We start from the raw sequence: 22,424 nt of genomic DNA, 5'->3' as shown, positions 1-22,424 counted from the left end.
TTCACCTTACGATACAGACCATACAACGTGTCAAGTTAACCTACGACTCAAACGGTCAATGTTGGAACCAATACAAAACCATTTGTGTAACACACTAGCCACCCTACGCATAGCACCCTATGACTCGTATAGAGTCACTATGACTCGTGACCCCCATTCATAGTCACAATAGAAACTTTAAGGTAACACACTGGTCTGGCTACGATTGGGGCCTTATGACCCATATGGAGACCTTATAACTTTTAAGGATAGTCGTAGGTTGGAAAGTAAGCATAAAGCTCAGAAAATTTTCAAGGACCAAAATCGGGGTGTTACTTTATCATATAAGATTCTACATAAATTGTGGATGGTGATCAACGATATATGAGGATGGGTTGTGGTTGAATAGATGAAATCGTCACAACATACTTATGCTTTGGTAAATATTACTCTGAGGATGTTGATTGTACAATCACTACTCATGCACACACATCTTTAATCACTGTTTCCAATTTACGTAAACTCTTATAAGATCACATGACTTGTTTATGCTCATTTAATTATGTAAATTTAATAATTTATTTTTTAATTAATTAATTATTTCCTTTTTTTACAATATTCAAGGGCTATAAACTCATCTGGTATATTATTTACAAAGTATGTAGTTTAAAGTTTACAATGAACTCAATCGATGGTCCATAATATAATATAATTTATTTAGTTATTTTTTTTTTCAATAACCATTGCAACAACTCATATATACCTTACAAATGATGGAGTGACATTCTATATGGTCCGTCATCTAACAACCACATGAGAAATAGTTAATGATATTGATGATCTATGAATGATGTCCAACAGTAACAAAATTTAAATTTCCATTTTTTGCAACGGTAATAAAGTACAATTCAAATTATACGCAACAGTAATATCTGACATTTTTAAAAAAAGAAAAGGAATTCTTGCTTTAACTCCTTAATTTTTTTGGCTTCAATTTTTCTTTAATTCTAAACAAGACTTAAGTCATCGATAGCTCCTTAAACTTGTATATAAATTGTACGTAGACCCCTCAACTGACCTTTGTACTGTAATACCCCAAACTTTTTCTAGCTTAAATTCATTTCTAGAATGTTAAGGGATGTCTTCAAAAATGAATAATATTTTTTTCATATAGAATTTTCTAGATTTTGACTTTTCATTATGTGGAAAATTGAATAAGCCTTCCATCGATAACAAATTCGCCCAAATTCGACACTCGGTGAATAAGTTAGAGAATTTTTAAGTTGACAGTGTGCCAACTGGGTAGACATTGTGTCACGGTGAAGGATAATTTCATAATTGTCACATTCTAATGAACCACCGCAATGTTGGCGTGTCGTGGTAGGGTTAAAAATCTTATTTGTCAATTTCCAATGGACCTCCGTGATATTGGTGCATTGTAAAGAGGTCCGATTTCCCAATTGTCGAATTTCAGTAGTACAACGCTATAGTGGCGCATCGCGCCGAAGGTCAAAATGGCAATTTTATAGGGTACCGTGATGGTGGAGCCTCGCGTTGAAGTTACAAGTCCCAATTTTCAAAATTCAGTGGGACAACACGTTAGCTTTGCATCACGGAGGTCCCCAATTTCCCATTCATCAGTTTCCAGTGAGCCACCGCGATAGTGACGTGTCGCGGTGGCCCATTAAATCAGGACCCTGTTATCTTTTTCCATCTTTGTTTAGGGGTTTAAAGAGGGTATTTTGGGCTATTTCCAGCCCCTAAAACCGTCCAAACATAAGATTTAAGTCTATTACATCCATCTTATGACACATTACTCAAAATTTCTCTCAACCAAAACCCTAAACTTCAACAATCAACCTCAAGAATCACTAATATTCCTCATTATTTTTCCAAATTAGCCCAAGATTCAAAGTTCTCAATTCAAGAATATAAAGAATCATCATTCAAGAGCACGAATAGAATCTTAAAAGCAAGCTTGTTCATTTTGTTCATCATCCAAGGTATGTGGGGTTTTGAACAAGAATAAATCTTTCATCCTTATGCCCAAAAACATACTTTAAATTATAAATTGCTGAGTTTTGTATGATTTCCCATGAAATTTAAGTTACGGTTTATACCCAATGTTGCTAATTGCATGATTTTGATATTTTAAGTGATTTGGGTAGTGAATTACATGTCTACTTTTGATAAATTAATGCGTATGATCATATTTTCCAGATTTTAAGTTGAATTATGAATATTTTTATGATCAAGCATGAATCTTATGGTGTTTTACATAAAATTGAAGCATGGGTCACTAAGCCCTAATTTGTATGTTGACATTTCAAGAATGACTATATTTTAAGCATTCCATGAGTAGCTATTTTCAAATTTTTATAAAGAAAGTTGATCTATTGATTCAAGCAAAGATAGAAATGCATATTATTCATACAGTTTATGATTTAAAGCAAAGATAAGTATAATTAGTTTTCATTATAAACCCTTGTGCTATTTTAAGGTGGATTTCCTAAAAGTTCTGAGCAATAAGTATGGGAGTAGTATTTAGCACCAAGTTGGGTATGATTCTAAGGCCTCATGTCCTAGAACTACGTGCCACCATAAGTTTCTGATTTGTCCATAGTGGCTTAAGATAGTGATCACTTAAGTTAAGATTCTATTCCGATGGTAATGATAGAACAGCTCTCCCCAACGTGGGCAAGATGTTAGACTCCATGTCAGCTCACATGGGTTATGTCGGTTAGAATAAACTCCCTAAGTCCCAAAGTTTCAAGATTTTCAAAGCTCCCAAAGCTTCTAAGTTTCAAAAGAAAAGAATGATAGAAAAGTTTTTATAAGACTAAGTGTTATGACTCACTAGATTTACAAGTATGATTTGTTATTCATGATTTTATATTTTGGTATTTTAGATAATCAAGGTTATGTGAGTCATATACATCCAACATGCATTTATTTTCTTATTATGATGATGTCTTACTTATGCATTACACTCCCATATACTCAGTGCATCCTCAAAGTGCTGATCCACATATATGTCTATATGATACATTATCTAATAATGTAGGTTCAGGTGCTCAGTATTAGCAACGTGAGTAGTTTGACCATATCTATCTACGCTCCCACAGTTGGTGAGTCCTCATGATTCGAGGGCCTACTTCTTTAGATTTCCAGCTTTCATAGTTATTGAGTTATCATTTTAAGTTTAGTCAGAGTCAGTTGGAGTTCTGTCCTAATGGCTCTCTAGTTCTTTGGTAGTAGAGGCTTGTCGAACTACGAGTTTATTTACAGACTTTCAGTATTTATTATTTATATGGTATCTTCAGTTCATTCAGTTTAGTTTTGGTATGATACAAAATTATTTCTTGACTAGTTTATCTTAAAGTAGTGTTTTGACCTAATAGCAGTCTCAAAGAGTTAGCTTAGGGCTACTCGTAGCCTTGAGCACCATATGCCATCTCAGGATCAGATTTTGGGGAATTACAAACTTGGTATCAGAAACTAAGGTTTAAAGAGTCCTAGGGAGTCAGACAAGCGGTGTTACGTAGAGTCTTGATCATGGGTGTGAAGCGCTCCACATCTATGAGCAAGAGGCTATGGAACATTTTAGGAAAATCCTCTCTTTCTTTCATAATCCATCGTGCTTACAACTATCTCTACCTATTATTAACTCGTGATCTTTCATGACAGAATATGCCTCCTCGCAGAGCTAATACCCGTAGGAATGATAACCAGCCACCCCAACCTGTTGCTCCCCTAATTGAGAATATGTTGCATGTTGATTTTTGAGCTGCCTTTTAGGCGTTTGCCCAAGCTGTGATCGCTAATGTTTAAGCCAATAATCGGTATGCAGTTTTGCATCAATAAGGGGGTGATTTAGCTACAGCCAGACTTCGTGACTTTATAAGGATGAATCCACCTGAATTCTTTGGGTCAAAGGTATGCGAGGACCCACAGTTGTATCTTGATGAGGTGAGAAAGATCACCCAAGTTATGCATATTACTGAAGAAGAGAGCATAGAATTAGCTTCTTATAGGTTGAAAGATGTTACTTATGATGGGTTATCATGTGGAAGAAAGGTAGGGGTGAGAATGCAGCTCCCATGCGTTGGCAAATATTCCAGGATGCTTTTCTAGAGAGGTTCTTTCTGCATGAGTTACGGGAACCCAAGGTTGAAGAGTTCATGAACCTGAGGTAGGGATCTATGATAGTGAAGGAGTACTACCTTAAGTTCAACCACTTATCTAAGTATGCTCCCGAGTTGATAGATGACACCAGATCTAGTATGAGTAAGTTCATTACTGAAGTGTCGAGATTAGTAGTCAAGGAGTATAGGACTTCCATGCTTATTGGAGATATGGATCTTGCTATATTCATGACTTATGCCCAACAGATCGAGGCAGAAAAGTTAAAGAAAGGGAATAAGAAGGCTAGAACTGGGCAGTTTGAGTATGGCCAGTCAAGGTCTGTAGGTGAATCGCTCGCAGTTTTAGAGTTGTTCGACATTACCAATGTCGTCTTCAGCTAGTTCTCCCAGTCCCAGAGTATACAAGAGCAGTGGGGTAAGATTTCTATGTCTATATCCCAGAATAGTATGGGTGGTAGGCCTAATTATCCTTCATACTCTAAGTGTAGTAGAACTCATCCTGGTGAGTGCTGGCTAGTTAGAAGAGTTGTTTTGGTTGTGGAAAGTTAGGTCATGGAATTAGAGAGTGCTCGTATGCTAAGAAGAGAAACAAATATGTTCGTCCTCAGACAGGGGCTACCAGTGCACCAGCTTCTGTAGCTCGCCCAACCCCTCCTCAGGGCACATCATCCAATACTGATAGCGGTCAATACCAAAATCAGTCCTATGCTTTACCATCCTGCCAGGAGCAAAAGATCTCCCCAGATGTTGTCACTGGTATGCTTCGTGTCTTCCATTTTGATGTTTACATACTATTGGACCCTAGGTCGAGTTTCTCTTATGTGACCTCTCTAGTTGCAGTTAATTTTGATATGAGTTTTGAAAAGATTCTTGAGCCTTTCTTAGTTTCTACACCAATAGGGGAATCATTTGTTGCCAAAAGGATCTATAGAAAATGTCCTATAACTGTCTTTCATAAGATCATGTTGGAAGATTTGATAGAATTATACATGGTAGACTTTGACCTTATTCTTGGTATGGATTAGCTTCATTCTCGTTATGTATCCATAGATTGTCGCACCCGAGTAGTGAAGTTTCTGTTTCCCGATGAGCCAGTCTTTGAGTGGTCAGGTAATTCAGTATCTCCCAAAAGTCACTTCATATCCTACCTTAAAGACAGGAAGTTAATCTCAAAAGGGTGCATCTATCATCTAGTTCGAGTCAAAGACACTAAGTCTGAGACTCCAACAGTTCAGTCAGTCAGTATAGTTAATAAGTTTCTTGATGTCTTTCCTGGAGATTTGCCAGGGGTACCTCCCGATATGGAAATAGAATTTAAAATTGATCTTCTTCCTGATACACGACCTATTTCCATTCCTTCATATCGTATGGCTCCTGCCGAACTTAAGGAGTTGAAAGAGCAGCTCAAATATCTTTTAGACAAAGGTTTTATAAGACCTAGAGTTTCTTCATGGGGCGCTCCCGTCCTATTCGTGCAAAAGAAAGATGGTTCTTTGCATATGTGCATTGACTATCTCAGTTGAATAAATTCACAATCAAGAACAAATATCCTCTTCTTAGAATTGACGACTTATTTGACCAACTCCAAGGTGCAAGTTATTTCTCAAAGACAAACATTAGATCTGGCTATCATAAACTTAAAGTAAGGGAGCCTTCAGAACCCGCTATGGTCATTTTGATTTTCTAGTCATGTCCTTCAGGCTAACCAAAGTCCCAGTAGCTTTCAAGGACCTCATGAACAGACTGTTCAAACACTACCTGGAAATGTTTGTCATAGTCTTTATCAATGATATTCTTGTCCACTCTCATAGTGAGGATGATTATGCTGCCCACCTCCAAATTATGTTGGAAACTCTTAGAGATCATCAGTTGTTTGCCAAATTCAGAAATGTGAATTTTGGCTAAGGTCAGTTTTTTCCTCGGTCATGTTATTTCCATTGAGGGTATTAGAGTTGATCCCCAAAAGACAGAAGCCGTAAGAAATTGGCCTAGACCTATCTCTCCATCAAACATTAGGAGTTTCTTGTGTTTAGCTGGCTATTATAGATGCTTTTTCAAGAGGTTTTCATCCATTGCGTCTCCTATGACCCGATTGACTTAGAAGAAGATTAAGTTTTAATGATTAGATTCTTACGAGAAGAGTTTTCAGGAGTTTAAGAGTTGACTCATTTCAGCTCCAGTTTTAGCATTACCTGATGGTACAGATGGTTTTGTCATTTATTGTGATGCCTCTAGAGTTGTTTTAGGTTTTCCTTTGATATAGAGAGGTAAGGTTATAGCCTATGCCTTTAGACAGCTTAAGCCTTATGAAAAGAATTACCCAACCTATGACCTTAAATTAGCTGCTGTTGTGTTTGCTTTGAAAATCTAGAGACATTATCTGTATGGGGTGCACGTTGATATGTTTATGGACCACAGAAATCTACAGTATATGTTTACACAGAGAGAGTTAAACCTCCATCAGAGAAGGTGGCTAGAATTTTTGAAAGATTATAACATGAGTGTCTTATATCATCCAGGCAAAGCCAATATAGTGGAAGACGTCCATAGTAGATTGTCTATGGGCAGTGTTGCTCATGTGGAAAGTGATAAGAAAGTGTTAGCTTAGAAAGTGCACCGTTTGTCTGGGTTGGGTGTTAGATTGGTCGATTTGGCTGAGGATAGAGTTTGGGTGCAGAATAGTGCAGAATCTTCCTTAGTTTTTGAGGTGAAGGAGAAATAAGATCAGGATCCCATCTTAGTTAAGTTAAAGGAGTTGGTTAAAGACCCGAAATTAGAGGTTTTCTCCTAAGGGGGAGACGGCGCATTGAGATACCAAAGTACACTATGTGTACTATATGTAGATGAGTTGAGACAGTGGATTATGGCTAAGGCGCATGGTATGTGTTACTCTATTCATCCTGGTGCTACTAAAATGTATCAAGATTTGTGAGAAATCTATTGGTAGAGCGATATGAAGAGAGATATAGCAGAGTTTGTAGCGAAGTATACAACTTGTCAACAGGTTAAGGTAGAGCACCAAAGGCCTAGTGGTGTTTTGCAAGAGTTTAGTATTCCTACTTGGAAGTGGGAAGAAGTGGTCATGGATTTTGTGACTTTTTTACCCCATTCACGTCATAATCGTGATTCAATTTAGGTTATTGTGGACAGATTGACTAAGTCAGCATATTTCCTACCAGTTCATACATCATATACGGCTGAAGATTATGCTAAGTTGTATATACGAGAGTTGGTTAGGTTGTATGGAGTTCCCTTGTCGATCATCTCATATAGGGGTACTCAGTTTACCTCTCAGTTTTGGAAAGCTTTTCAGAAAGGTCTTGGTACCCAAGTTCATCTTAGTTCCACTTTCCATCCTCAGACTAATGGTCAGGCAGAGAGGACCATTCAAACTCTAGAAGATATGTTGAGAGCGTGTGTGCTTGATTTCAGGGGTAGTTGGGATGAGCATTTTCCATTGATTGAGATTGCCTACCACAACAGTTATCATGCTAGCATTCAGATGACCTCGTTCGAGGAACTTTATGGGGGGAGATGTAGATCACCTATCGAATGGTTTGAAGTGGGTGAGGTCGCGTTGTTAGGGCCACATATGGTGTTTGAAGCTATGGAGAAAGTACAGTTTATTCGAGAAAGGTTGAAAATAGTTTAGAGCCATTAGAAATCATATGTAGATGTGAGGATAAGAGATCTTGAGTTTGAATTGGTGATTTAGTTTATTTGAAAGTTTCACCCATGAAGAGGGTGAAGAGATTTGGTAAGACAGGGAAACTTAGTCCTCGTTATTAGGTCCCTTCCATATTTTGAGTCGTGTTGGGAAGGTGGCATATGATCTTGAGTTGCCTAAAAATTTATCGTTTGTACATCTATATTCTATGTGTCTTTGTTGAAGAAGTTTATTAGTGATCCAGCGGTTGTAGTACACTTAGAAAGCACAGAGGTTCATGATAGCCTCTCTTATGAAGAAATTCCAGTTGAGATCGTTGACCATCATACTCATAGACTAAGGAACAAATAAGTCCCCCTAGTCAAGGTTCTTTGACGAAATCAATCCGTTGAGGAAGCTACTTGGGAAGAAGAAGTAGATATGCGGACCAAGTACCCTCATCTTTTCACTACAGATTCAGATTCAGTTTAAGGTAACAAGTTTCCTCAAATCATCTCTTTTCAGTCTAATTTTCAGATTTATATAGCCATTCATTCGATAGTTCATGCATTTGCAATCAGTTGAGTCATGCTTTCAGTTGTACGTGCCAGCTATGGCCTAAATTTTCAGCATCTCAGTTTCACTAGCCTTATTCGAGGATGAATGTTCCCAAGGGAAAGATATTGTAATACCCCCAACTTTTTCTAGCTTAAATTCATTTCTACAATGTTAAGGGATGTCTTTCAATGAATAATATATCTTCCAAGATTCCTCATTCTTTTCCCAAATGAGCCTAAGATTCAAAGTTCCCAATTCAAGATTTCCAAGAATCATCATTCAAGAGCACGAATAGAATCTAAAAAACAAGCTTGTTCATTTAGTTCATCATCCAAGGTGTGTGAGGTTTTGAACAAGGATAAATCTTTCATTCCTGTTCCCAAACACTTACTTTAAATTACAAATTGCTGAGTTTTGTATGATTTCCCATAAATTTTAAGTTAGGGATTATACCCAATGTTGCTAATTGCATGATTTTGATATTTTAAGTGATTTGGGTATTGAATTACATGTCTACTTTCGATAAATTAATGTGTATGATCATATTTTCCAGATTTTAAGTTGAATTATGAATATTTGTATTATCAAGCATGAACCTTAAGGTGTTTGACATGAAATTGAAGCATGGGTCACTAAGCCCTAGTTTGTATGTTGACATTTCAAGAATGACTACATGTTAAGCATCCCATGATTAGCTATTTTAAAATTTTGATAAAGAATTGATTCAAGCAAAGATAGAAATTCACATTATTCATACAGTTTATGATTTAAAGCAAAGAGAAGTATAATTAGTTTTCATTATAAACCCTTGTACTGTTTTAAGTGGATTTTCTAAAAGTTTTGAGCAATAAGTATGGAAGTAGTATTTAGCACCAAGTTGGGTATGATTTCAAGGTCTTATGTCCTAGAACTACGTACCACCATAGGTTTCTGATTTGTCCATAGTGGCTTAAGATAGTGATCTCTTAAGTTAAGGTTTTATTCCAATGGCAAGGATAGAACAGCTCTCTCCAATATGGACAAAACATTGGACTCCATGTCAGCTCACTTGGTTTATGTCGGTTAGAAGAAACTCCCTAAGTCCCAAAGTTTTAAGATTTTATAGCTCCCAAAGCTTCTAAGTTTCAAAAGAAAAGAATGATAGAAAAGCTTTTATAAGACTAAGTGTTATGACTCACTAGATTTACAAGTATGATTTGTTATCCATGATTTTATATTCCGGTATTTTAGATAATCAAGCTTATGTGAGTCATATACATCCAACATGCATTTATTTTCTAATTACAGTGACGTCTTACTTATGCATTACACCCTCATATACTGAGTACACCTCAAAGTGTTGATCCATATATATGTCTATGTGTTACATTGTCTTATAATATAGGTTCAAGTGCTCAGAATCAGCAGTGTGAGTAGTTTGAGCATCTCTATCTACGCTCCCACGATTGGTGAGTCCTTATGATTCGAGGGCCTACTTTTTCAGATTTTCAGCTTTCATAGTAATTGAGTTATAATTTTTAGTTTAGTCTGAGTCAGTTGGGGGTCTTTCCCAATGGCTCTTTAGTTCTTTAGTAGTAGAGGCTTGTCGGACTACGAGTTTATTTACAGATTTTCAGTATTTACTATTTAGACGGTATCTTTAGCTCATTCAATTCAGTTTTGGTATGATACAATATTATTTCTTGACTAGTTTATCTTAAAGTAAGGTTCCAACCCAAAATCAGGCTCAAAGGTCTAGCTTGGGGCTATTCGTAGCATTGAGCATCGTGTGACGTCTCAGAATTAGATTTCGGATCGTTACATGTACCTATTGAACACTTCAACTATTAAAACATGTACTTATTAAACACTTTATGCTAATGTGGCACCATAAGTGCAATTCACATCTCCAAGGCGTATGAAGCCAAGGTGTTTTTTCAACAAGGCAGTTAGAAACTAACATGTCAACCAAAGAAAGTCAAAATTTAAATATTAAAAATAATCCTTGGTACTATCTTCCTCAATTCATTGAGATGAAATGCAAAAAGTATTTTCTCAAGATGATTTTGGAATTGTTGGAATAATTCCATAATGTAAGATGGATGCAAGGGAAGGTTCTATTTACAATTCTGAGGATTTTTATGCTCCAATCGAAGAATCGATAAAAGGAGATGTGACCATTATCGACTCCAAATAACCAACTAAGGATTCTCATAGTCAAACATTTTTTGGGGAAATTTGTGATGATGGTAACATGCAATTGGGTAAAAGAGTTCAAAATATAACTGTGGACAAAAATGGGGATGGTTCGAGAGCTGACAACACTATTGTGAAATCTCAGATTTTCGATGAGGAAGATTTTACTGGTGAATTAAACCAATATCAACATCATTTAAAGGTTGGGGAGGAAATGAATGATAAAATTATAAAACCTAAATCAAATTGAGTCAAAAAAAATATGGCAAACTTCATTTTTGCCGGTTAGATTAACACGGCTGAAACTTGCTTTAAAATTATTAAAGAATTCACACCTTAAAAAATCCACCACACAAAAAAAGGAAAATATCAAAATAATTTTTTGTGTGGTGCTTCATGTAGGTTAGATTGATCATTGTTAAAAATTGATTTATTGCTTTCTTCATGTAGAAATGAAACCAAAAATGGGTAAAAAAAATCAGACCAAAGGAGAAGAAGGGTTAGGTGGATGGTGGAGTGGTTGATGGTGCTTTTAAATATACATATATTTCTTACAATTTTTTAATTATTTTTAAAATTTAATGTCAAATGTCTAAATTTAATTCATCATTTTGCCACGTCAGCGAGAGTGCATTGTACACATTTTGTATTTTTAGTTGATTGATAAAAAAAATGCTCAAATGGTGCAAATTTTGGATGGTTTAGGTGTCCACTAAGTACAAGTCTTAGGTGGGGGATCAAGTGAAATTTTGAAACAAGTTTAAGGGGATATCTATGACTTAAGTCTTAAAAAAACTACAATGTCTCACGCTTCTCAAACATTCAATGCAAAAAAGTCTTACATTTTTCATTGCGATAATCCAACTATCTTGAGGACGTCACATACCGATTCAAATTCAAGTCGATAATTCTTTAGTTGTGCACTTGAGAGTGTCAGTTCTTATATATATGATTTCTATTTTTTTGCTTAACTAAGCGAATTCATCTAATTATTTATTTTTTTAGTCTAGAACAATAGTGGATGCTCTTTCTTATTACTGACTTGTAGATGATGAATCACCGACGAGTAATCTTTCAACATTAAATTTTTATGGCATTGCCAAGTTTCAAATACTACAAAGGCTTCAAAAAATGTAAAAAATAAATTAGAAATTTGCTCATAATGTTGTTCAAAATTCTAAAGAGTAAAGAAATCACTTAAAAGAATTGCTAAAAGAAATCGAAATGAAGAGGAATCAACTAAAACAAAGATTTATTTTGGTCGAAGAAAAAAAAAGATCAAAAAAATTTATTGTATGATTTGTTATTGGTGTTGGTCTTTTGCAAAGATGTAATAGGGATATAGGGGGGACTAAATAACTAAGAATTATTTTCTTAAATCAATCATGAGTGCAGTAGATAAATAATAAATAATGTCTTTTGTAATATTTACCATCGACCTTTAAAAACTATGACAACAACTGACTTGATAACACAATGCAACATATAATAGTAAACATCAACTTCAAGTCGATAATTCCCAATGATAGAAGCCTATAAATAATTTAGAAGGTCCTCTATAGTAAAATCCATCAAATATATCAGTTATCAGACAATGTAGTAACACAACATAATTCCATCAGTTAAGATATTCATAATGAATTCAGAAAACTTTCATAAAAAGCAAAATTGTTTGTCATCATTGAGTTACCATACATATGTTATCCAATTATCCATAAAAAGATAAACCATTAAACTAATAAATCATTAAAAAAATTATTTCTCTCAAGTTACCAAATACATGTTAGCAATTGTTTTGGCTGATACCACTTTCATCATTGAGTTTCTCAACAATACGCATCACATCCACTTCCTTTTCATGACTGTCTTCTTTTTTATTTTCTTCATCTTTATCCTCCTCTGCTACATCAGTGGTTTCTTCTCCTCATCTGCTACATTAGTGGTCAATCTTTTTTTTTATGTTTTCTTCTGTTGATTTCTTTTCCTATTTTTTCTCTTCTACCATCTCTTGTGAACTAATTCATTTGACTACTAGTCATCGTATAACCTCTAATCATCATTCAATAACTATTTACCACATGGCCACTAATTCTCATTTGTTAGATAGCCATCAATTATCGCTAGCATCATTTATTACCAATCAATATTTTCTACTAATCATCATTACCAACTAAACCTTATTTATCATCTAGTTATTAATAGCCACTTAAATGAATATCCACCATTAATCCTTTGATCTACTAACAAAAATAAAGAAATGATCAAATTAAATATGAAAGATAAGTAGCAAATGAGAGCAACACAAGCACCATTAAAGTCGATCAAAATACAGTAAAAAAATTCAAAATCGATAGACAATATAAACATAGAAATTCAAACAAAAAAATAGGCATTATCCAAAGCGAAAAGCAATTAAATATGTGGAATCAAGAAGGCTAACTAAAAGTATGTCATATTTTGACTAATTTAATCAAGAACACTCGAGTTTTTGCAAAAATCCAAATTTACTACACTTAAATGTAACAAAAATATAGTAAAATAAATCTAAAACTGACCAGGAAAGAAGATTAAATTTACTTGAGCATAAGAGGATGAAGATTTTGACTTGGGAAAAAAGATTGAAGCATTTGAACTCCTTTATGGTCTCGAGAAAATCGGAAAGAAGGGAGGTTGAGGAGAGAGATGAAAGTAGTTGAATTATTAAATGAATTGAACAAAGGGTAGAATATTTAATAAATATAAAAAAGAACTTTATTGGATTTTAATTAACTTGTATCTTATCCCTAAGTTTTAAAATATTAAAGAGGTTCATGTCCCTACAACCTTATGTTAGCCTCTTATATAATCACTTAGTGCTTCAATAATGACAAACTAACCAAGTTAACTTGTCAGACCAAACTTGGAAGATGATCAAATCCAGAAGAACTCAGGATTGAATGTAATCCACAGAGATCATGAATATATGGAAATAATCAAATCAAATAAAAAGAAGATTAAAGGATTCCAAAAGTATGGAATCAGAAGATACTCATTAGAGGAGAAAATCTCGAAGAGTAGTTCAAGGAAGAGAATCGACATCAAGGCAAGATGACAAGGTGACCAAATAAGGAAAAGGATCATATGAATTACATGGACATATCTGTTAAGGACATGTATGTATATGAATCCTCATTATGAAGATGGAAGTGGCATTTCATAATGCACGAGCATATCTGATATGGACACGCTAACGATAAGAGTCCTCTATCAAGGAATCAAATCAAATCCTTGATTGAAAGAAATCCATTTGATTTTCCTTTAGAGCAAAGAATCAACATGACGATGATGACTATATAAAGACATCAAATGTAGAAGACAAAGCATGCAACTTCACAGGAAACTATTACATTGTCTCATATTTAGTCTTCATAAAGTTTTGTAATTCTTTAAGTTTACAATAGTAATAAAAAAGAAAAAGATTGAGTCAGTTCATTCGTTGTACTAGTTAAGGTTGTGTCACAAGATCTGAATTACAACAGATTAAAGTTCAGAACTTGTCAGATTCTACTGTAACTCGTTCTCACATTAAGCTCTAAAGAAAATCCTTGAAACCCAACGGGACTGAAATAGACACCACGTTGGTGATCTGAACTGGTATAAAACACTGTGTCTATTTACTTTCAGACTTATAAGTCCTATTTAATTTTGTTTTGTTAAGTATATTAACCTGCAGGTGAGTTGACTGACACAGCTGATCAATCAACTCAAAAAAATAATTCAATTCACCCCCCCCCCCCCCCTCCTCCCCCTCTCTTGAATTTCACCCTACTCCACTTTTTCCTTTTTTCATATTCCTAATCCTAGAAAATAAATGAAAAAGAAATTATGTGGATATAGAGTACATTAAATTTATGAAGTGGATAGCATTCTAAATAATCTCGACAAAGTGATCCAAGTTCTTACAATTGTATCTATACAACATAATGAAAGGGTTTGCATGTTACGTTACAACAAGTGTAAAAGAGAAAATAAATCAAGGAAAATCCTATATTGAAGAAACAAAATCTTTAAGGACTCTGCTTATGGAAGTTGTGTCAATCAAGGATTACAATACCTTATGTGGTAATTAGGATTTTAAATTAACATTCAACTATATAAGGAAGAGGCCCAATACAAGAATGAGGATCTATTGCATCCACTAAAGAATTTTTCTCTCCTAAGGCAGTAGAGCATGCATGGGGCAGTTATTGAAGCACCAAGAATAATTCTGAGCTGATTATTCTTGACACTTTGTCTAGTTTAGTGATTCATTGAGTCTGTAAGAGGATAGTTATTAAGTTGTAGTCACACTATTGTGCTTGTAGTTTGTGTGATTTTTGGCGCTTGTGACAAGGGAGCTAACCTTCTTGGTTAGTTTGAGCAGTTAGAGTCAACTAAATAGTTAAGATACTAGAGTAAGTCTTTTTGATTATAAAGTTGTAATATAAAATTGCTCTTTCAAATTAGTTAATTTGGTAGGTAAATCCCACAAATCGTATGTTGTGGTTGTTACTCCTTGATGAGTAAGGAGGTTTTCCTCGTAAAATTGTGTGTTCTTTGTTTTACGGTCTTTACTCATTATCACAAGAATCTGGTTCTTGATCGTAGCAGTTGGTACTAATTCTTTTCATTATACAAAATTTAGTTATTAAACTAACAAATAGTAAATCAACGCCAATAGTCAATTTATACAACATGTATTAAATTGTACGTACGGTCCCCATCTGAGTAAGTTTAAATAAATCAAAATTCTTAATTATTTCGATTTATTGGGCTTAACGTAGGTCCTCTTCCTACAAATTTGAGCCAACAGTTCCCAGGTTTCCTTCAAGACACTCACAACATATGGCACATGGGTGTGGTTTGTGTCTAAAGGCATCATGAAACCGTTTTTAGTATTGACTTCTATCTAGATCATTCTAGGCTATGTATGGTGTTTGTTACCGTTATTAATACTCCCTCTGGGCCATTTACTTTTCGTCCTTACTAAAAATAGATGATTTAAAATAATTTTCATTTTAAACATGGGAGGAGTGTGGACTGCAGATACCTATCCAACATATATGTGAATTTCCTAATTACAAATTAGTTTGATAAATCTAGAAGTCGTTTGATGATATAAATCTTATTCGACAACCAATTCAATAAATGAAGTTCGGAAAAAGTTTTACATTGCTTTACAAATCTTACCCCAAGAAATCCAACGAGTCACAACTCACAATCTACCTAAACGAACTCACATATGTCACTGATGCATCAAGGCAACACCAAGTTAATTAAGTGTCCAATGAATAGGTCGTGACTTCTCAAGTCTCGTAAAAAAAATTCATGTTCTCACCATGAGAGTCGATTCTTGAGTTTTAACTACAAATCTCTCATATTGTACTCGATCAGTAATACAATATTCATCACTTGAATTGCTTTGTAGATTATAAGGAACAGCATTAAACTCACTTTCACTAAATAGACACGATTGATCATCTTCTTTTACCTAATGCAACCATGGTGAAAATTAAAAAAGCATACTATTTAGATCTTACTCAGTCCATCAAATATTTAGTGTTTCTAGATAAATAACACATCAATAATACCCTTTTCATCAACAAAATGGAACAAAAGGTCGGATTTTGATTGAGTCACGGCACCTTCGTTGTGACTGAATTTCTTTCTTGTCTTTTCTTGCTTGATTAGTTTGGCAACTTAATTAACTTGCGTCTCGTTTAATTGTTCTTATCTCCTTGCCCACTTCTTGAAATATTATACTCATGTGATTCAATAATCCCATAAGGTTTCTTCTTCTTAATTCCTCATCTTCCCTTTCTTAGCCACTGCCAAGGTACGTAATACATTGGTTCTAATTTCCAAAGGCTCCCTACTTCATTTTAGTTTCATCTTTTGCCAATCATCACTTATGTCATGGAGTAGTAATTTGTTTTAATCTATACTAATATTAAATATAAGTATTCCCACGACTTGTTATACTTGTGTCGTTCCTGTGAATAGGATCTGATTAAAGTGTATAAATAAGCTCAAAACTAGCCCGGATTAATTAAAATTATTTAAGAAATTTTATCCGTGTTTGATATACAGGATGTGATACATTAGTTATACAGTGAAAACACTAGATAATTGAGGTATGCATATTACAAATGTGCAATAGTTTAGGTGTTTCCTAACAGATTCACTTAAATATTAATGTGTTTGATCATATTGTTTGACGCTCACTCAAATCTAGTGCTTCATAGCCGACAGAAGATTGATGGTTCTTTTGTTATGCAATACGGGACAGATGATTGACATAAAACATGAATCACAGAGTCTTTATTACCTTACCTACCTCCATAACATGTGTGCAGTGACAAATCCTCCATAATTAATTCATAAATGTGTGGGACCCTCGAGTTTGTTCAAAATACAAAAGATCATGACAGGTTTGTCTAGCATCTCCACATTAGATCAACTTCAACATCATACCATCAAGAAAAATCTTTCATAGTTGTTCGCTAAGGCTCAACGTTGCGGAATGGTCGCTGAGATGATGGTGGGGGAAGAAGGGTATCCAAGGATAGATTTACTTCTATCCAAACAAGAAGAAAAATTGCAAATAATTACTCCCTCCTATTAAAAAGAATTACTTACCTTTTTTTTAATCTGTTTCAAAAAAAAATGATCCTTTCCTATTTTGACAATATTTTAATTTAAATTTTTCACCAAATATATTTAAAATCATAAAAATAAAAGACATTTTAAATGTAAAAGGGCTCAGTTAGACTAGACTAAAAAAACAATAAGAAAAAAAATACACAAAATGGATTCTTTTTCATAAGTGTCTCTATTAATGTTATTTGCTCCATATCATGTCTCCAGTATTGTAAGTATTTGCAGTTTATCATTTTATCCTATAGTAGTTATAATACTGCAACACTTGTAAGGAGGTGCGGATAGTGCGGGTAATTTACGTGGATAACTTGTATTTGGATAATTAGTAGATAATTAGTACTTACTAGTTCTATCATGTTAATTGAAATACTATGTCATAGCATTCCTTAGTTATTTATTTTAACCTTATTAATTCTTCTATATTATTTTTAAGGTATACTATATGTTCCATATTTCTAGTTTTTATGTAGTCAAGTACATTCTTTTTCATAAGTATTTCTATTAATCTTATTTGCTCCATATCTTGTCTCCAATATTCTAAGTATTCGTAGTTTATCATTTTATCCTATAGTAGTTGTAATACTGCAAATTTCTTTGTAATAATTTATTCTAATTGTACTATATCTGATATTAAATTCTAGGTTATTTGTTTCATTAATTATCCTGTCTTTTTCTTCTATGAATAATTCTATGTCTAAATAATAATCTAAACTATCTTTTAATTCTAGTTGTTCCAAGGTTTTATCTATCCAAATTAATATTTCTTTTAATTTTCTTCTTCCTCTTCTAAGATGATTTCTATAATTAATTTCTTCATATAGCCAACTTTGTTTTTCTCTGACTCTTCTTATATATTCTAACATTTTTAATCTGTATAATATCCATCTGAATAATAACTATCTAAATATTAGCAGTAGCTATCATTATATAAGTGTAAGTTTTCTATAGAACTTAATAACTCTTCGTTAAAATGAAATACTTTTTCGTATATAATTTTTCTTATATCTACTATTTCTATATCCTTAAGTACATGCAAAACAAGTATCTTAAATTTGTCTATCATTCCATCAGATAAGTAGGTAGTCATTTTATTTCATGTGATGCTATTTTCAAAATATTCCTTTCAACCATATACATAACAAAATATGATCATCTTAGATCACTATATACTAGATTATTGTTAAATAACATGTTCTTCGGTTACTATTAACATGGTAATCTAGATACTTTTTTCCTAAACAGTGCCTCTACTCTGGTTACTCCCCTATCACAGCTTCTTTGCCTCACCGGTTTAACCTTTAGGATGGCATAGTTCTTGGAAATTTTTCTCCTTTTTCACTTTTCTAATAAACTTCTTAACATGCTATTTTTCGAATAATTCTACTATAAAGTAACTAACATGAGCTTATTTTATTATATCATGATTTTCAGGAATTTATGAATTTAGCTATTCATAATTATAAATGAAAATACCTGTTCTGGTAGATTTGATAAATCTGTGCTTTGCTCATCCATAGCTTTTCCTTAGAAATATATTTTTTTTTATTAAATATTCAAAAGTTTTTAGTGTACAAGAGAGGAGGCTTGCTTTCAACACATGAAAGTCTTGCCTTTTCTTGGCAAATGACTTGCCTACTTATAATCTACAAAAGATAAAAAAAAACGCGTAAACTATTTACTATTCCTACTTTACACGTAAACTATATACTATTCCTACTTTACAAAAAGTCTTTACATTTGTCGTACTTTTTAAAAGTAGAAAACACTAATCTTTACAAAAAGTCCTAAAAAGACAAAACTTAATTAATGGCCTTTGCGAAAAAGTCAAAAAGCTAAATAATTTACGTATCTAAGTCAAGAAAACTATTTACATGTCACTTTTTTTCATAACTCTTCTTTCATAAGTCAAGAAAACTATTCTCATGTCACTTTCAACTTTAATATCTTGTTTTGATTTCTTTTCTTCATCTTTATCTTGGCTGATTTTTCTTCGTTTGTTGTCTCTTTCTTTTTTGTCATTGGTCCATCTGTATTTGTTTTGATTAACTCTTGCCTTCTTCTTAATTGTAACTAAACCTCCAGTATAACGTTATCTTCTCCATGACATTTTGAGCATAAATGGTCTGGATACTTATGTGTTATTATCTTACAGTATCTGGTCAATAACTCTTCTGAAATAAATTTTTCCTTAATTGCTCTGGTAGTAGGTTGCCTTTCTGGATTAAGTAGTGTCATAATCCATCTTTGGACTTCCTGCATATCTGGTTGTCATAACTCTCTTGAATTTGAATATATCATTATCTGGTTTCTTGAATAATAACTCCAAATCGAATTTTGATTTAGAAAATTATTCGCTAACTCTTGGATAATTGTGGATATTCCAATAAGCCTTTTATTTGTATAAAAATCTAGTATATCTCTGTGGTTCAATATCTTCTGGTATGATCATATTTTTTATCATTCCTATTTTCACGACTTGTATAACTGGTTTAATCTCATCATATAATATATCTGCTGGTGCTTTATAGAATTTTACAAAAAATAAATTGTCTTTAGATATCTTTTTGTAAGTGGTGATTGCTTTACGTACCTCTGGTATAGCTGCTAATTCACTTCCGTCTTAGGTATATACAGTATTGAGTAGTCCATAACTGTAACATATTTTAACTAGATTTGGGCTTGTTTTTGTAATGTAATTAACTTATTGTATCCTTGTAACTTTTGGGTTATAAAATCTATATTTGGTTCTTGGATGTTTGTAGGCCTGGGGTTAAGATTTAGATAAGTTTGTATCTTGTGGATATTTTCAATATATGATCTGGTTATGTGATTAAAGGCTTTCTTTTCTTGGTTTAAGCTATCTAGATATGTGGTAGTTTGTGGGGAATGAACAAGGGGTCTTCTGGTGTTTTTGGTATAAATGTCTTGTCAAATATCTTGTTCAAGTTCATATTTGGATTCCTCTTAACTCCTTTTCTTGTACCTGCAAAAGTAGATTGATAAATGTTATCGGTTTTATGGAATGTCCCAACGTCTCCTTTTAGCTCTGGAATTTTATTGTCTTCCGATCGACATAGCTCTGCATACTACTGAATTATCTGGGTCATAACTTCAAACTTCAGTTTAACTTCATTAGTCTTTAGCTTTTCTATTTCATTACTCATACTGTCGACTTTTAGTGAAAGCGTGGTTAGGGTTTTGAGTATCTTTTCTAGAGTATCATCTTCTGTAATATCAGTCTGTGTAGCTTTGTCTTGATATATAATTTGCAATAACATTTTTGTTAGTACTGATTACTTAATATATTCAATAATAATCTCCGAATTTCCTTTGTTGTAACTGAATTTTGTATTTTTCTTGTTAACCACCATCATACTTGTGTATTATCTGTTCGTACAATAAACTTGTTATATACAATATATGGTTCAAATGCTAATAAACATTTATATAATGAACATAACTCTTTTCTATTTATCTCTCATTTTATTTCTATTTCATTAAACGTACCTGAGTAGTATCTACAATGATGTTCTAATTTTTCTTCTTTATATCTATATTTAAGTACTCCTCTATAATTATTTTCACTTGCATCTGTTTCTACTATATATGTAAATTTTTTATTTTCGTCTGGAATTAGTTATAGAATTAGTTATATTTTCAATAAATAAAGAAGAAATAACTATATTTTCAATAGATAAGGTAGAAATAATAAAGAAAAAATCAAACAACTATACAGTGAAGATCCATTAAAAGGATAAGAAAAACATAAAACTACTGTAAAAATTGAGCTAATAGATAAAAATAGTATAATAACCCAAAAACCATTAACATTAACTTTGATGATTTAAAAGAATTTAAAATGAATATAGATGAATTATTAGAAAAACAATACATACATAAAAGCAATAGCAAACATAATAGTCCAGCATTTATAGTAAATAAACACAATGAACCAAAAAGAGGAAAAGTAGAATGGTTATTGATTATAGAAACCTAAATGCAAAAATTATGATATATAATTATCCAATACCAAATAAGATATTAAAAATAAGAAAAATACAAGGATATAATTACTTTAGCAAATTTGACTGTAAATCAGGATTTTACCACCAAAAGTTAGAAGAAGATTCTAAAAAATTAACTGCATTTACGGTACCACAAGGATTTTATGAATGGAATGTATTACCATTTGGATATAAAAATGCACCAGGTAGATATCAACACTTTATGGATAGTTATTTTAAACAATTACCTAATTGTATAGTATACATAGATGATATACTACTATATACAAAAACTAAAGAGGAACATTTAAAATTATTAGAACAATTTACAGGTGTAATAGAAAATTCAAGAATAAGTCTGAGTGAAAAGAAAACAGAAATAATGAAAAACTAGATAGAATTTTTAGCAATACAAATAGATAAAAGTGGAGTAAAAATGCAACAACATATAGTACAAAAAATAATAAATTCAAGAGAAGAATTAGAAACAAAAAAGAAATTACAATCATTTTTAGGATTAGTAAACCAAGTAAGAGAATATATACCAAAATTAGCAGAAAACCTAAAACCATTACAGAAAAAATTAAAAAAGGATGTAGAGTATAATTACAACGAAGAAGATAAAAAACAAGTTCAGAAAATAAAAATACTTTGTAAAGAATTACCAAAATTACAAAATAAAAAATTTACATATATAGTAGAAGCAGATGCAAGTGAATATTATTATGGAGGAGTACTTAAATACAGATATGAAGAAGAAAATTAGAACATCATTGTAGATACTACTCAGGTATGTTTAATGAAATAGAAATAAAATGGGAAATAAATAGAAAAGAGCTATGTTCATTATATAAATATTTATTAGCATTTGAGCCTTGTATTGTATATAACAAGTTTATTATACGAACAGATAATACACAAGTACGATGGTGGTTAACAAGAAAAATACAAAATTCAGTTACCACAAAGGAAATTTGGAGATTAGTATTGAATATATTAAGTAATCAGTACTAATAAAAATATTATTGCAGATTACATATCAAGACAAAGCTACACAGATTGATATTATAGAACATGATACTCTAGAAAAGATACTCAAAACCTTAAATACGCTTTCATTGAAAGTGGACAGTATGGGTAATGAAATAGAAAAGCTAAAGACTAATGAAGTTAAACTGAAGTCTGAAGCTATGACTCAGATAACTCAGTAGTATGCAGAGCTATGTCGATTGGAAGACA

General features: G+C 32.8%; 1 long non-coding RNA gene across 1 annotated transcript; it reads right to left on the bottom strand.

The window, feature by feature from the left end:
• Positions 1-12,160: 12,160 nt before the first annotated feature.
• On the bottom strand, positions 12,161-18,685 carry LOC107853362. The gene is made up of 2 exons (XR_007042714.1): positions 18,655-18,685; positions 12,161-12,431 (listed from the first exon to the last, which is right to left on the bottom strand). It is a non-coding gene; the product is annotated as an uncharacterized LOC107853362 (long non-coding RNA).
• Between the last annotated feature and the right edge of the window lie 3,739 nt (positions 18,686-22,424).

The sequence above is a fragment of the Capsicum annuum genome, chromosome 7, assembly GCF_002878395.1.
Source record: "Capsicum annuum cultivar UCD-10X-F1 chromosome 7, UCD10Xv1.1, whole genome shotgun sequence".
Lineage (NCBI taxonomy): Eukaryota > Viridiplantae > Streptophyta > Magnoliopsida > Solanales > Solanaceae > Capsicum > Capsicum annuum.
The sequence above is the reverse complement of the archived record's forward strand: the minus strand, read 5'-3'. Positions and strand labels throughout refer to the sequence as shown.